The sequence below is a fragment of the Aquila chrysaetos genome, chromosome 6 (genome assembly GCF_900496995.4).
Source record: "Aquila chrysaetos chrysaetos chromosome 6, bAquChr1.4, whole genome shotgun sequence".
Lineage (NCBI taxonomy): Eukaryota > Metazoa > Chordata > Aves > Accipitriformes > Accipitridae > Aquila > Aquila chrysaetos.
This window is the reverse complement of record NC_044009.1, coordinates 45,331,223-45,344,958: the sequence shown is the minus strand read 5'-3', so window position 1 is coordinate 45,344,958 and position 13,736 is coordinate 45,331,223.

Here is a 13,736-nt window from a genome sequence, read left to right as displayed (position 1 = left end):
GAAGCTGATTAGACAGGCTGGGAAAAGCAAGTAAAGCAAGTCTCCTCCTGAAATGAGATGGTCCTTTTTGCATCCTTTGGGAATGAGGCACCAAAGGAAATGAATTTGTTTATATCCCAGGCTTGACAAAGGAGCTGTAACTTAAAAACAAAATGAACACGTATGCTAAGCCCAGGTCTCAGTAATCATGAATCGACCGTATTGAACACATTTCCTGAAATATCCGTTCAGACTCCCCTTTGAAGCACAGTGGCACTAAAGCACAACATCTAGTTCAAGAAGTCAACACGGTGAGCCTTGGGGCACCATCCCCAGCACACTGAATCAAATCTCATTTTTATTGGTGTAGCTTCTCAACTGCCTTGTCCAAATAGATGTTAATGGCTTCAAAACACAATTCAGAGCTCCTGTTGAAGAGCATACTTAGTTCCTTATGCCATATTTTTAAGCAGTCTAGTGAAACTCTTCTATGCAGTGTACTTTTCCAACCCATCTTTTAACAGAGGTTCATACTTTTGGATGTTATGCTATTGCCCTAGAAAAACCTCCAGATTTCTTTCTCTGAATGTAGCTAGTTGCTTAAAGTTGCAAGATAGAAGGAACTTCTGTAAAAATACATCTGCTCACAACCTGAATTCCATAATTTTTGTTACAAATCTGCAAGGTCAATAATCTATGGAAATAGCTGTCATATGTGGGTACCAAAACACTGCAGTTCAGGGTACACATTTTTTTTTGCTAACAAACCAACTGAGAATCTTCTAAAATATGTTGATCTCCTGAAAAATCTCTTTATAGCAATATTAAGCTTTACTATTGCAAGGAGAAGCCAAATAGTATCTCCTTGCTTCCTTCTTGTGCTTGACATTTCATCACCATCAGGACTTGCACTCATGTGCCCAGCTGAGCTATTACAGAATCATTTTGCCTCTCTTCAAAACTCAGCTGATGGGGTTTAGCCTGAAGCAAACTAATGACAGCTTTTTGACCTGCTTCTAAGGAGTCCTAGCAGCACATCACCACAGCAAGGGCACTTCTGTCACCCTGTTCTTTCTCATTTACAATACATACATGATGCCAAGGCTCAAAATACCCAACTTCTCACTTTAAGGAACTTGTACTTTACCATTATATAGTTCCTGCCCTTGCAGGAACTTCAACAAATTCAATTTCAAATAGCTTCTAAAAAAAGGCAGAGTGTTTCACCTGTTGCTGCAATAGTACAGCTACCTCTGGGTAGAGCAGGACAATTAACATTACATAGTAATTTGTGGGTATAGGGGATTCCACATCTGGGTTTCTAAGTAAAACATGTAAAATCTGTCAGAGCTGAAATTCGGCCAGAATGCAGGGCTTCAGTTCTTGTTCTCAGTGAAAACACTAGGTGAATTTCAGGAGTTTTGGCTCCAGGATATGCCATCACTGCAGGCTCTGTGAAGCACTGAACCTTCAGTCGCTGTCCAGCTGAACCACCAGACTCCCAATTACTGACCTGAGTTGTTCTCATTCCTGCTGTCCTCATGCTGGTGCATATCACCAGGGCCTCTTGGGGCAAGTGTTCTGTGCAGCTGCATGCTGGGCTGTTCCTCCACCCCGGCACACAGTAGCTGGGGAAATCTGAGAAAGCGTTGGAGGACAATCTGTCCTTAAATGATTTAGGCTGCAGCCTCGCTCCAGGTCGGCAGCCTGCCATCTTGCGCCAGCAGCAGCACACTGGGTCTGATGCGAAGTCCCACGCACACCAGTCACAGCAAAAGCATTGCCATGCAGGTGACTGGGAAAGCGAGCCTGAAGAGTCTTGACTCACAGGCTGAGGACGGGGGAGATGGTGTGGAGATCCAGAGCAGCCCTGGAAGGAAACCCTGGCTGGGGAGTGACAAGCAGTAAAGGCTCAGCAAGACTCACTGCCTCATGTCAGGCCCTGTGGGCACAGGGAAACTGCTCCCCACCGGTCCCCAGCAGCTCTCCTGCCCTCCACTTATACTGGGCAATGAAATAACTCTGCGGCAGTAGCATACTTCCCCGTCAGCTCGCTATTGACTCATAGGAGGCTTGCATTTTTTCTTCACTGCATTTTAGCTGTCATTGAAATGCAGATGCAAATATTAACAGTGTAATGGGACTATTTGGCAATTTAGTACTATATTGGTAAATGTAAGTCAAGCAAAGAAAATATAAAAAAAACAAATGTGAAAGTGAGCTGATCTAAATTTAGAGCACACTTTGTACCTAGGAGTTAACGTTTGTGTTGCTTGCAATGCTTATTTCTGATGTCCCTGGACAGTGTGTGTGTGGGGTTCCTCATTTGCTTTGGGCATGCAGTTAGGCTTACTCTATCTGTGTAACTTTCTTTACTTCTGAAATTCTTCTACTAAATGTTGACATAAGAAGTGGCTGGTCACTGTCCTACAGATTCAAATCCTGAAACTGAACATGGAAATAAATAGGAAATGGGATCTCAAACTGTTTTTTCAATGGTGTTTTCACCTGCGTTTATGTGGTACCATATTCTGTCCAAGTGGTTGTTAAAGTACAAACAGGACTACTTATCAGTACATATATATGATCAATAAATTGTTATGACTTCCCGTACCAGGTAAGTAGAGCTCTCCTGTTTTCAAAAAATACAGAAACTCCTTTGTCTGGAGCAAACCAACTGCTATTATGTAATTTTTGAAGCATGAATTGTATAAAGTTCATGTGAAAATATTTTAGTTATCACTTTTTTCTCTTTGCTCTCTGAATCTCTAATTCTCTCCCCCTCATTCCCTCCCCTCTTGACAATAGTTTCTATCTTTGTTCCATGGTATACTATTCCTACTAAGAAAATATGTGCTTTAAACAGCTTTAAATGCCAACCTGCTGCTACAAGGCCTGCTCTGACATCTGACACTGACACCCCAGGATCACCTGATGTCAGTGAGGATCTTCCTCAGTGGAACCAAGACCTGATTGATGCCATCCTAAAGAAGACGTGTAAAATATGCCTGCAGCCCCAGAAGTACCTTTTTCTCTCTGTTGACAAAAAGGGCTCCTAGCACAAATAACAGCTGTAATATCTACAGTGTAGAGACAGCATGTAAAGGCAAGTGAGACAAATCCAATCTTTGTATATATATCAGCTGATATATCCCACATGTTTTGTGAATGTTACTTTGATTGCCCAACTGGTGGGTGACTTTTCTTTGTTATTGTAGCTTCCAGTCTTAACTTCTCTTTAAGAGCTATCAGGAAGAGTCATTGCACGCAGAAAAGAGTTAGCAATACAGACTGCTCAAGAGTCATTAGTTTTACAGGACATCCATTCAAATAGATAAAAGTCTTGGCTGTAGGCCAAAGGAAATAATTCTTCCAGGATGGACTTTGCCTGGTTTTCTCCTAAATAAACATTTGATAAGGAATAGAAGTTATCTGGAGACACTATCCTAGAAAGATAATCTCTCCAGATATTATCTCCAGATACTACCTGGAAAGAAGGAACTAGAATTTGTAAAAATACAAAGTTTTAACTGAGACTTGTGTACTACCTACAGGAAGAAAAGACTGTCTAGGAAGAAAGAAACCTGGAACTGCAAAACATCAATCAAAATCCTAAAAAGATGCTAAGTCAGGAAGGTGTCCTAGGAAATATTTTGTGTGTAGGAGGTTGCAAGTTTTAGAGTCAGTCTTGGGTTTTGTCTACATGTAAGTGTAAAAATGCATTTCCAAAATCTGTGTGAGACTTTTACAGAAGTCCCCAAATGAATGATTGACTCAGGGATTCCGCAGCTGCAGTGCAGCTCTAGAGGCTGTGCAGGACTTAGAAGAAACTGCACTCCAATTTTCAGCACCCATCTCCAAAATAAATGCTTGGTAGAGGATCTGTGCCCAAGACTATGCTTAGAGAGACAGAGCCAAAGACCACTTTTTCACACAGAAAACCTGAAGTGGGTAGGATAGTGCAGTTTCATGAACGTCCTCCTCTCCTAGGTGAGGTGTATGTACACACAGCTTGGTAAAGAAAAGGAAATAAGGAGTGAGCAAATCAAGAGACAGGCTTGAGGGTTGGTGGGTGCCAGAGAGTAATTGTTATCTTCCATTTAGACCAGGCTCAACAGGCTTGCAGTAAGAGACTCCTACATGCTGAGGTTTCTCTCCTATTTTGGTCCTGAAATGGCAAAGTCTCGTGTTACCAACACTGAGGTCAAGCCTGACTGCAGGGGTTGTAGGAAGTCCCAGACTGGAGGTTGTTGCTCTGGAAGTTATGTAGTGCCGCAATAGAAATAAACGTCAGTATTAAATGTAAGTACCTTATGTCTTTAACACTGCTATATGATGAATCCAGTGAGAAGGAGCTGAGGAAGCACTAAACGTGGTCAAAACAGCCATTTCCTTTTGTTAAGTGAAAATACAAGCTCTTTTATTTGCTCACTTTGCTGTTATTGACTGAGATAATTTGCCTCCCACACTGAAACATTTTGGAATATAGTATCACGCCTGTACCCTTTCTGTGACTGTGCTGTGTAAAGCATCATTGTTTCATTTCCACTTTGATTGCAGCATCACTCATGGAGACTGCTGTTTCCAAGGCGTTGCATCTCTTACTTCTAAGTTGTGAGAAATGACAGATCCAGCTTCTCAAACTGAGGGGAGGCACGTCCTTCCCAGGCGACTTGGGATGTGTCTGAGAAATGCTCCTCTCTACAATGCCTACCAGAAATGTAGGAAGCGACTCCCATGCACAGGGGGATTTCTCTCTCTCCCTGAGCAGGTGGCCATAAAGCTCTCCCCCCTTTCTCCTGGGATGTGTTATGGGGTGGACAGGGGGGTCAGCTCTGTTTTTAAATGCTGAGAGGAAGCGGGGGAAAAAAGCCCTGCCTCTGCAGTGACGTACTGACATGGCTGTATTATTTTTCAGAGTAGATCTGGCTTGGTTAGTGCAAACTTGAGGGTTTCTGTTAAGAGCACTCCTGTCTAATATGGCCATAAGCTGACCAAGAGCGACAACTTCATTTGATACCGGTTCGCACAGCTGAAGGCACTACTGTCTTTGCAAGGCCTTCTGTCTCAGGAAGGTTGCACCTGTTCCACAGCAAAGAGGTGGCCGTTGCACAAGATGGCAATGTTTATCTCAGTAGAGAGGTTATCAAAAAACCAGATAGATAATTTCCAAATATTCTAACCTTCCAAATTCTTTTCAAGTATTTAACCTTTGGGAAAGAAGTTATTATGGATTTCAACAGATACGGGAGCTCTAGCAAGCCATTGCTCTTTTTTTCAGTCATAAGATTTTTGAGACCATTTATGTCTCTACTATGTTACAAATTGTTTAATAATTATTTTTGACAGGTTAAACTGCGAGTGAGTATAAAAGAAAATAATCCCAAGATAGTGAGCTGAACAGTTCAGTGATTCTCTGACACATTACAGTACTAGAAAGCCTTATGGAACACAAAAGAGGGGAATCCCATAGACCAAGCATAGATATAACACAGGTTAAAAATGAAAATTACTCCCTAACCCTACAGCACCGATTGGAAACCAAAAGTCTTTAGCAGAATTTTAAATTTGCAACATTAAAAAATAACTGCATTAGAATGCCATGATTTGTATTACTAGTCTATGGAAACACTGTAATTCCTTTTGTCTCCTCTGAGATCCTTCCCATAAGGATTTCTCTAAATTATACCTCCTGTCCTTCAGTGTTGTGGATTAATAATGCTTCACTAATGAGGATTAAATAGCTCAAGAATTCTGTGATGTGTGCAAACAGCAAGACTGTAAGGCAGGATTTGTATTCAGAACCAAGAACTTTGTTCAATTTTCAAAAACCTGGAATTATGCTGCAGTACTTCTCTAGGCAAAATTTAACTGTCTTCAATGAAAGCTGTGCTTTTTCATTCATAGGTTCATTACATTTAAGATCAGAAGTGAACAGGTTAGTTGGATCCCATGACAATTACCCAGTCCCCCTGCAGTGAGTAAATTAGCTTCTGTTTGGCTAAAATATCTATACCCTTCTTAACCTGAAGACCTCAAGAGATGAAGACACCAACATTTCTTTTTGCAGTTCCTTAAAAATGTGAGTACAGTTTCTCATGTGAACTTGTTTGATTTTTGCCTCCAGACACTAGTTCTTGTTGTGACTCTAATTTAAGTTAAACAGCTCTTGAAAAAGTACTTATAGTCTATTCCAGTCACCTATGTATTGTCACCTAAGCGTGGTCTTTCTGATTATTTCTTCCATTTATATCAAGGTACTACCTCTGGCCCTCTAGTCATATTTGTTTGTTTTCTACATGGTATCCAGCTTTTTACATCTTCTAAGTCAGGGTTTCACATCAAAAAACATTATTGCATTTAGTCTCACCAGGATGGTACACCTGGGAGAAACCTTCTTAGTCCTATCAGCTGTTCCTCAGCTTGCGCTTCTTTCTTCCTCCTCCTTTCTGCTACAGTATCACATTGGAAAGTTGCACTGAATTTCACTTGATCTCCTAAAACATCTTTAAAGTTGATGTTTTCCAGGAAATTCTCTCTTCTGCAGGTGTTCTTTATAGCTTGTCTTTTTGCATTGGTTGCATTTTGTGCATGGGCTCAGATTATCAAATAACCTATACAGCAAACTGGGATACCCTACCCTCCTCCTGCAACACTGCCCCAGGCATTATTTCACGTATTTGCAGCTGGATCATTGATGAAAATGTCCAGTAGTTTCAGATGTTTGAAATACATCCAAGTTTTTCTGATTCCCAGAGGGGATGACTGGCTCCAGCCCTTGATTAGCCCTAGCTGCTTGGTCTATCTGCCACATTGTGTTTAAGGTTCCCCAAACCAAGCTCCCTAGAGTACTTTAAAAGTTCTGTAATGATTGCCAATTTGGCAATATATCTCATTTTTGAGATCTGTCCATTAGCTCATTTCTAATGCATGTTTCACTGATGCTGTAGAACACAAAATTTTTCACCAGAATTTAAGGAAAATATTATCAAAATCTACACAACCACCATTATCAACAGATTTATAATCTCAATCAAAATCAGGTTTGCTGCATAAGCTATATTTTTCAGAAAAACTGCGCTGGTTAGCATTTATTATATTTCTATGCTCTTAATCTCTATCATTTAAATCCCTTATTAACTTTTCCATTATTTTGCCCAGGACTGATATAAGGCTAAGAGTATATTTTCTTACCCATGTCAGGTTTTTTAAGCCTTTGGAATATGTTATTACATTAGCTATTTTCCCCCACATTTCAGGACTTAAAAAAAAGCATTACAAGGCCAGAGATGCCCTTTTAAAAATACTCTTTTCAGTTTTGCAGAGTGCAAGACATCCAAGTCTGCTGATTTAAACTTGTTTTAGCCATCCTTCTGTGATATCAACCAAGAAACTTCATTGAACATTTCTGAATCACTACAAGCAATTTTGCTCTCTCCACCTGGAAACAGCCTAACACTTGAGTAGGGTCTGAAGGATTTGGCTGCTATTTGACTGGAATATTCCATTGCATCACATGGCTGTATTTCATTTCTAAGTTCTTCTTTTCTCTGTCTGCATAGTAAAGGGTTGGATACTATAATCCTACCGCAATCAACTGCAATAATTCTTTGACAGGTTTGGGTCCAACCCCACCTGAATTATGAATGAAAAAAGCTGTTGAAATGAACTTTTCCAGCTCCCCCACACCTCCTTACTATTCCTGAACTAATAGGAGGAAGCCAGTATCTGGAAGAGATGAATCACTTCCACTTGCAATTTTAGCAAATTTATATATTAGCTTTGATGTAGGCTTTTTGGTACTTTGGGAGGTGTGTATCTGTGGGTTTTTACTGGGTTTTGGTAGGAATACAGAGAAATGCAGGCTGTGGATGCCAAATTTCTTCTTATGTTACCAAACTACTTCTAGTTTGACATACATATACCGAGGTACAAATGGGTAACCTATTACCCAAGAACTGCAGTGACTCTGTGTGGAAGGATTCTTCTCTGTGTTCTGTTGTTCCAGTTTAGGCTGCTTATAAGAACAGTTGTTTGCTTTTGCAGCAATAAAGGATTAAGACTTTTGTGTTCTGAAATAAACCTGCAGACTTTATGCTATAATTTCAGAGCACTTCATCAGAAGGACAGACGTAGCAAAACACATAATAGATGTGTTATCAGTTTTACCTTATCTGAATAGCTAACGTAAGCAAGCTGCTAGGAAGTCTGGCTGTTTTTAATGGTACACAGGCTGTGTTTTCTGCACCAGTTTTGATCCTGAAGCACTCAGATTGGACTGGAATGCCCAAAGGATGGCATGTAAGTGTGTCTCATTTATGATAAAGAAATTGTCAGTGTAAATTCTGAAGCAAAAATTGCAAAGTTGGATTTCATGTCCAACAGTAGATTTCCAAACAATATACTTTGTACCATGGTCATGTTTCAGCACTGAGCTGTATAACTTATCCTACAGATGTCATTGCACACTCTCAGATTACTGTGAACTTCAGACATTGATATAAACATTTTATTAAGTTGTTCTAATACATTGCTGCCATGACAAAGCTCTGGAAATAGAATTGATTTGGCTGGAATGTTTGAGTAAGATATTTCACAATGACCTCAGAAGTACCTCCACAGTAAAAATACTGTGAAAAAGAAAACTTTAAAAACCTAGACTTTAATGGGAAAGGAAAGATGTTGTCGCGTGGAGAGCTTAAACTCAAAGCTGGTCAAGAACTGAAATTCGCTGCCACACTGGGACTCTCAGGAAACTGTATGACACAAGATACTGGTCTCAGGGCAGCTCCCTTCTGACAGGGCTGCACTGCAACTCCTGCCCTGTTGCTAAACATCAGAGAGAGACAGGAATTGGAGGCAATCACTCCAAGGCAGGCGAACTTCGCCCTTGGACTTAGTGCAGCAAGATGCAGACCAAAAGCTGCTCTTGTCCAAGATTCACTGCAAAGCCAGCTAGGGCAGGAGTCTTCAGGCAATCCTATTGCACAACCTTCTTGCTGTTAAGGCTAGCTCCACACTGCCACAACTTTAACTGCTGTTAAAGTTGATTCTGTCTTTGGCCACACGAACAACTTCCGAGATCCGTAAAGATCCTGTTCCCCAGGCTCCAGTCCCAGCTTGGCCTCTCCTGCCCCTGCTCACAGTCTGGACTGGGGGGCTTTAGTTACACGGGATTACAACTAAAATCAACCGCATCCTCTCACTGATGCCAGTTAGCATAGGACAGCAATAAGCACATTTAACTTTGACTTACATTGGATTAGATCCTTAGAATAAGGTAGCTACCTAAATGGCAACTGAGCCGTAGCCTTGTAGATGGCTGAAAAACTGGCAGATCTGTGACTAAGCTCATTCTGGTGCACTCCACATTTCTTCCAGCTCCATGAGTCAATCTGGGTAATCCACAGCACTGGGCTCTTTCTTCTAAGGTGAAGGTAGAAGAAGGAGGAAGGAAGAGCTGCTGCTGTCTTCTAGGGACATTTGGCTGGTCATGTTAATGCTGACAATTTTAATTACCCTTATCTTTTTTATCCCTCTCTTCCATACTGCAGAAACCCTAGCCAACTCAGTGGAGAAGCGGAAGCAGACTGGGTGCAGCACACACCTGGTTTTCCGGGAGGAGATGAAGAATATGGTTTACCTATTGAACAGCAATATGACCTTAAGTAAGACTATGCAGATTCAATTTCATAATCAGCTAGGAAAATACACACTGTCTGAACTTGAAATTGGATCCATACAGCCACTGAACAGTTTAGCAAATTGCTTCTTTCACATTTGTGTGCACGCGTATCAGTGGTCAGGCATTTGCTAAGACTACTGCTCATTTCAGATAGTTCTTGCCATTTCAGTTATGGAAAAATCTCACTTTTTGTACCTGTATGAAGTATTATTTAAAAGTCAAAGACTTCTGGTTACCTGGCAACCTATAAATGAAGTCTTTGGAAAAGGAGCCTGAAAGGAGGGACCTATTGAATATCAGTCATCTTTCTACATTGTAAATGAAGCTATCTCACAAAAGATGTCAAATATAAATGGTTCTTTCCACTCTGGGACTATAGTTAGAAGGATTAGCAAAATACAAAAATATAAATACACTTATATGAATAAATAAAGATGGTAAACCTTTTCACTATCCTGCCCCAGCCTGAAACTTCACCTGAGCTGCAAAAAAGCTTCCGCTTTCTTTGAAATTCTGCAAGTGTTTAAGTAAGTTTAATTCATTTAACTGTACTGGCTAAGAACAGTTAGACGAGTATGCCTGAGTAACTGGTGCAGGCCAGGCCATTGCAATTTTCTCCATTTCAGGCTTCAACCCTGCATGGAAAAACTGCCCTGACCTCCCATCAGAGATCCATCAGGACCTCAATGCTGGCATCTGTCCAGTTAACAATACATTGAGAAAACATTTTTATTTTAGTTGCTTTTGTAATTCTGAAGCATAACCTGACTCCAGATGTGAGCTAGAGAACATTATGGGTGTTAGAGCAAGCAGGATGAAAACTGAAGAGTGAAATGCCAAACAGACCTTTCTGAATTGGGTGGTGAGCCTGGGCACAAAGGCTGCTCTTTCCTCTTGCCATTCCTTGCTAAGCACAGGAGGAAGCTCAGCCTGTTCTCTGCAGGTGCAGCAGCAGCAGCACACTTGCAAGCAGCCAAACACATCTAGCACACAGATGTCTGATTTGGTATTAATATTATTTCAGATGTACACTGGAGGAGCTGATATATAATCTGGGACTACATCCAAATTGTCTTCTAAGGCAGTAAGATAATCAGTAAGAATTTCTTACTTTTTATTGTTGCTCACTCCTCCTCCTGTCCCTTTAAAACTAAAGCAGGGAAAAAGAAGAAAAAAACCCCCAAACCAACCCTTTTTTAAAAAAAAAAAACAGCAGACTGAAGCATCACAGTTGATGCAGTTCTATGGCACATCAAAGACTTGATTATCTGTTGAAGTGCAATGGCTTTTGAAGTAAACAAACATTTAAACCTGCCATATTGTAAAATGACCTTATTTAACTGAGGATCAGACCCCACTTAACAGCTAGTGCCTATGAAGAAGAGAAGGATCTTAATGTGTTTAAATGTTTCCTTTCACTGTTCCTATCAACAGTTACCCCTCACCCTCCCACAGGGGTGTCTGTTCTCTCTGCACTCTTAGCTGAGAGCACCATAGGAAGGCAGGCGTCAGACAGGACTTTGTGTTTGTACAGTTACTTCCCATTGATATAAGTAATGAAGCAGAAATGATAAAAGCTAGACACACTGCTCACCTCCTTGGTAAAATTCAGCAATTCAGAGTAGGGTGGGATGCCAATGATCCTGCATTGTTCCCAAATTCACACATTCTTACAGAAAGACCTGTAAAGCCATTAGAGAAATTTTCAAGTATTCCTTTTGAATTATATAGATCACCAGGTATAAGTGTAGGTAAATAGGCTGGAAGGGGGAAAAAATCCCTGCCTGGCTTAACCCCACCTGTAACAATATTCTTCAGAATGTCTTGGAATAATACAGAATAGATGATTAAAAAAATGAAGCTTCTTCCTGCTACTTCATTTTTACTATACAAACAAGAAGGACAAAAAAGGCTTTGCAGTGGTGGAATCAAAATTCATTCTTCCTGGGGTTTGTTCTTGGAGGCCAGCTACAGAAGTTGCTATGCTGGAAGATGCTAACAAGAAAGAGGACTATTGTAAGGTTTGTTATCTGCATTATAACAACAGCAAGTTCATCAGTACACATGGGAAAAAGATCTGCTAGAGCTACCGTTTGTTACACAGTACTTTCATCCCTGGCACAGAAAGAGAACTACAGAATCTTGTGGTAGAGTAATTACAATACTATCAGACTCTATTTTGTCATCCCTCCAAACCCCAAGCCCCGAACCCAAAGCTGTTTTTCCACAGAAATGTCATATCCCAGAAACATTATAAAGGCTTTTTGATGAATGAGAGCTGTGAAACTGAATTCATGAGAGCAACAGAGTGCTGGCCTGGGTTCCATTACTGGTGAAAAGATGGGAAACAATCAGATCACTCCTGACAACTTGAAAGCTTAGCAGGAGAAAAAACAAAGTACAACAGGATTTCACAAATCACTAGGTCCACAGTGATAAAAATGTTTTACTTACTTATAGAGGAGGAAATAAAATTTTCCTAATCCTGAATCACAGGCTGTTTTCTAGCTGGATGCACTGGTCAGATCCAGCAGACAGAAAATACTCAGGAAAGAAGAATAATCAAATTGGAAACAGCTACAGATTACTGAAGTAACAAGATGAACGTCCACAAAGTATCATTCAGCCTTAAGAATGCACAGATGAATGTAAAAAAAACCTGAACCCTGTATTATTTAAAGTTACACTCCTAAACTCAAAACACCTTTCATAAGATTCTTGCAGCTGAAATCAGAAATAAGACTCCAGTTAATTTTAGCAGATACCCATAGGTAGCCCATACAGCATAATTAGTCATCTGGAAACTGGGAAAAAAAAAAAAAAAAAAAAAGGAAAAAATATTCTGTTGTAATTATTTTCATTTTCCTAAACAAAAAAGCACGAGCAGATTAAACAAGCATATATCAAATACCATCAGGTACACTTCTTCACAGAGTTCAATAAAATTTTAACAGAATGCAGCTGAATGCCTAGAATTTAGTACTTTGCACCACGCAGTGCAATAATTATGCACAATTAAAGCCTACTGTGCAATTTTGTTACCATAAAAGCTCACTGACTCACACCAATTGAAAAATCTAAAACAACCTGGTACAGAATCACTTTCCACGATTAAATGCCAATTCACAATTTCATCTCTATGGCCAAAATATGGCTCAATTTGGTCTGATCTTTTCACAGTTGTGGTGTTTAAAGCTCAAGCTCTGAAAAAGTGAACAAGAATTAGCATTAAAATAGCTGAGAGAACACTTCCATGTTTCATTTCTAGGAAATGTGCTTCTTGTTCCACTCTTGGAAGCTCATAATAGGTACTGAATAATTAAGACCGTCACGAAGCTTTGTAAAAAAATCTTAGAAATACAGCAAAGCTGTGTTCACACTGTATGAGAACGAATAGTCCATACTCATTTATTTGTATGAAATCCACAGTGTTTAAGTGCATGCTTACGTTTGTTATTTGATGCCTGACAATTCATTTAGCCCACACATTTACTTGGAGTAACGATACTACTGAGGCCAGCTGAACATGGTTCCTTTGCAGAATACATTACAAAAAGTAAGAAATTTAAGACTTCTAAGTGTTAAATTAAAAATAAAAGTACTTCTAAGAGTCAGAAATTTACACAGATTCCAAAACTTAATAAAGGGGGGAGCTGGAAAGGGAGAAATCCCATGAGAACATAACAGCTATTGTAGCCTCTTTTAACAGGTAGCATCTTAGATATTACGATGATGTATAAAAAGAGACATAATATATGCATTTATATTTATGGATGTCCAGCATTTCCCAAAATAGTGTTCTTTTACCCCCGTCTTTGAAAAAGGTGTTTTCCCACTGGCTTCAGTAAGGTTATAATTTCATTCTTTGTGCGTTTTCACAACTGGGGCTCAAGGGATCTTAAACATCACTGCTCTTGCACAGATAAAAGCTCATAAAGGGTCAGTTACCAGTGATGATGAATGTTGTCAAGTTTTTAGTATAAAAAGATTATTAGGTCTAAATTTATCCAAACAAATATTGCTAATATTACCAAGAACTGTGTTCTGATTAGGAGTAGAAAGCAAAAGGAGA